This window comes from Phyllobates terribilis, unplaced genomic scaffold (genome assembly GCF_046119375.1).
Source record: "Phyllobates terribilis strain yellow unplaced genomic scaffold, ASM4611937v1 Scaffold_4__5_contigs__length_816908805, whole genome shotgun sequence".
In the NCBI taxonomy this organism is placed as follows: domain Eukaryota; kingdom Metazoa; phylum Chordata; class Amphibia; order Anura; family Dendrobatidae; genus Phyllobates; species Phyllobates terribilis.
The window spans coordinates 714,881,637-714,885,206 of NW_027362764.1; positions in this window are offsets into that span (position 1 = coordinate 714,881,637).

A 3,570-nucleotide genomic window follows, 5' to 3' on the forward strand; every position below is an offset into this window, starting at 1 on the left:
TCAACGTCATCCCCCGGAGTCATCTTTTGCAACGCCCCACTCATGGTTTTCCTCACCCGGGTCTCGTCGCTTCTGCTTGGAGGTGGGGAGGCTGCCCAAACACGAATCACCTTGGCTTTTAGCTGCATCTGCTGCTTGTGCTGCTGCTGCTGTTGCCACTGCTGCTCCTGCTGTTCATGCTGCTGGAGATTAGCCTGCACCAGTTGCTTTATCAGCTCCTCTACGCCTCTATGGACGACCCTTGCTGGCTGGCGACCTTCACCTAGTACATATACGGTTTTCTGTAGCAGTCACACTGCCCCTTGGCATTTGTGCCCGTGCTTCTAGCATCAATTGTTGGGTTTTGTACTCACTCGGCTGCAGTTGAGGTAGGCACATGAAGCTTTTTTCGTCAGAGAATCTAAGCTGGTTTATTTTGACAACATAAACCGCTCATTAAGGAAACAAAAAACAGCCTTTTCCGGCACAAAAAAGATAAAACAGAACCAAACTCAAAATAACAAGTCCATATACCGCACGGCCTCAGCCGTTTAAATGAGGTGCTTTTCCTGCACTTCAGCAGGTCTGAACAGCCCATGCAAGGCTCGCTCACCTTGCAAAACACACACAGACCGACTGAGACAGGCGCAGCTGTCTTAGATCAGGCCTTTCAAGACCTGGACTGGAGCTAAGTAAGCAGCTGATTCCCCCCAGCTCTTTCACCTGCACGTAAAACCAGGCCCTATAATTCGGGCCCATTAAACGCCTCTCAGCACTATGTGTGCTGGAGCCTGCTTTTCCAAGTCCTATATCACCAAGGCTTGGCACCTTGGGGACACATACCTCCCATCCACGACCTGTCAGGCTGCAACTTTACAACAGATTGAAGTTTTTTTGTTCAAGTAATAAAAGTCTATGTGTTTAAAACTTTAAGATTTAAGTCACTTATCTTCTCACATAACTTACAGTGGTGGCCAAAAGTTTTGGCACCCCTGCAATTCTGTCAGATAATACTCAGTTTCTTCCTGAAAATGATTGCAATCACAAATTCTTTGGTATTATTATCTTCATTTAATTTGCTTGCAAGGAAAAAACACAAAAGAGAATGAAGCAAAAATCAAATCATTGATCATTTCACACAAAACTCCAAAAATGGGCCAGACAAAAGTATTGGCACCCTCAGCCTAATACTTGGTTGCACAACCTTTAGCCAAAATAACTGCGAACAACCGCTTCCAGTAACCATCAATGAGTTTCTTACAATGCTCTGCTGGAATTGTAGACCATTCTTCTTTGGCAAACTGCTCCAGGTCCCTGATATTTCAAGGGTGCCTTCTCCAAACTGCCATTTTGAGATCTCTCCACAGGTGTTCTATGCGATTCAGGTCTGGACTCATTGCTGGCCACCTTAGAAGTCTCCAGTGCTTTCTCTCAAACCATTTTATAGTGCTTTTGTGTAGCATCGGCGTCTCTGCCTTCTTCTAGGCAGAGACGCCGTCCCTCTCACCTCCTCGCTCCCCGCTCTCCTTCCCAGCCTGCTGTCGGCGCGCGCAGCCCTGTAGCTTCGGCGTCTCTGCCTCCTGCTGGGCAGAGACGCCGTCCCTCTCACCACGCTCCCCGCTCTCCTTCTCAGCCTGCTGTCTGTGCGCGCAGTCCTCCGGGCACTGTGCTTAGGGCGCCATTCTAAGGAGTCCCCGGCCAATAGCCGAGGGTCCTCCCATATATAGGGCACCTCCTCCAAAATGGAGGTGCCCGAGCAAAGTTGTTGCAAAGTTTCTGATCTCTGCTTCAGCCCTCAGGTCCCGCTGCTAGCCTGACTCCTCGTCCTGCCTGCCAGCCTGTTATCTGCCCATTACCTGCCGAGCCTGCCAGCCTGCTCACCTGGAGTGCTCACCTGTTACCTGCCTGTTACCTGCCCTGTCTGCCAGTCTGCTCACCTGGGAGCATCCGCCTGTTACCTGCCCTGTCTGTCTGTCCGCTCTCCTGGGAGCATCCGTCTGTTACCTGCTGTGTCTGTCAGCCCGCTCACCTGGGAGCGCCGACCTGTTACCTCACCTGGGAGCGCCCACCTGTTACCTGCCTGTTACCTGCCTTGTCGGTCTGCCCGCTCACCTGGGAGCGCCCGCCTGTTTCCTGCCAGCCTGCCTGGAGGCTCTGCCGTCACTTGCTGTGACCACCTGCCTGGTAAACCTAGAGACTACTACCTGCTCTGCTGTCACGTACCGTGACCACTTGTCAGCTATCAGAGACTTCTGCCTGCTTGCCGTGTCCATCCGTCATACCGGTCAGTCCCAGCCATCTGACCCGTGGGAGCCACCTGCTCTCTTACAAGGTCGTCCCCAGAGTAGCACCTGGTCCCTCAGCCCGGATCCTCCCTGGTCACGTTGTCGTTTGCTGCCGTCCGACCAGGGTCGGTTCGAGTTGATACTTAGTCACGCCCCTCTGGGTCCCTCCTTGCACCTCGGCACAGAGGTTCCACAACCCGGACCCGTAACATTTTGGAAGTGTGTTTTGGGTCATTGTCCTGCTGGAAGACCCATAACCTCTGAGGGAGACCCAGCTTTCTCACACTGGGCCCTACATTATGCTGCAAAATTTGTTGGTAGTCTTCAGACTTCATAATTCCATGCACACGGTCAAGCAGTCCAGTGCCAGAGGCAGCAAAGCAACCCCAAAACATCAGGGAACCTCCACCATGTTTGACTGTAGGGACCGTGTTCTTTTCTTTGAATGCCTCTTTTTTTTTCCTGTACACTCTATGTTGATGCTTTTTCCCAAAAAGCTCTACTTTTGTCTTATCTGACCAGAGAACATTCTTCCAAAACGTTTTAGGCTTTCTCAGGTAAGTTTTGGCAAACTCCAGCCTGGCTTTTTTATGTCTCGGGGAAAGAAGTGGGGTCTTCCTGGGTATCCTACCATACAGTCCCTTTTCATTCAGACGCCGACGGATAGTACGGGTTGACACTGTTGTACCCTCGGACTGCAGGGCAGCTTGAACTTGTTTGGATGTTAGTCGAGGTTCTTTATCCACCATCCGCACAATCTTGCGTTGAAATCTCTCATCAATTTTTCTTTTCCGTCCACATCTAGGGAGGTTAGCCACAGTGCCATGGGCTTTAAACTTCTTGATGACACTGCGCACGGAAGACACAGGAACATTCAGGTCTTTGGAGATGGACTTGTAGCCTTGAGATTGCTCATGCTTCCTCACATTTTGGTTTCTCAAGTCCTCAGACAGTTCTTTGGTCTTCTTTCTATTCTCCATGCTCAATGTGGTACACACAAGGACACAGGACAGAGATTGAGTCAACTTTAATCCATGTTAACTGGCTGCAAGTGTGATTTAGTTATTGCCAACACCTGTTAGGTGCCACAGGTAAGTTACAGGTGCTGTTAATTACACAAATTAGAGAAGCATCACATGATTTTTAAAACAGTGCCAATACTTTTGTCCACCCCCTTTTTTAGGTTTGGTGTGGAATTATATCCAATTTGGCTTTAGGACAATTCTTTTTGTGTTTTTTTCATTGAAGACAAATTAAATGAAGATAATGAAACCAAAAAATTTGTGATTGCTATCATTTTCAGGAA